Consider the following 402-nt stretch of genomic DNA (forward strand, 5'->3'; position numbering starts at 1 on the left):
AGATTTCATAACGAAATTGTGGGTGCCGTATATCAATCAAAATAGACATTTGATCGTACACAGTCAGTTAGTTGCGTGTGGACATAAATACATCTTAATACGACCAAAAACGTACCCTACCCTTTTCGGCCGATTCACTTTTCGACCAAAAAAAAGTTTAATATAATACACAATGATTTTGTTAAGTTGGTTTCAAATAACTACTTTAAAAAGTAGTGAACCAGCAACTTAACCTAAACAGTGCTAACAAAAGTGAGTAAAAAAAAATGAATTATGACACGAATTGTAATTATTATCATAGTTTTCTATATTTTATTGACAACAAAAATTATTTTTATAAATATTATTACGTACCTATTCATTTATACATTTTAGTATTTTATACAACTTATAAATTTTTTA

The sequence above is a fragment of the Acyrthosiphon pisum genome, chromosome A2, assembly GCF_005508785.2.
Source record: "Acyrthosiphon pisum isolate AL4f chromosome A2, pea_aphid_22Mar2018_4r6ur, whole genome shotgun sequence".
In the NCBI taxonomy this organism is placed as follows: domain Eukaryota; kingdom Metazoa; phylum Arthropoda; class Insecta; order Hemiptera; family Aphididae; genus Acyrthosiphon; species Acyrthosiphon pisum.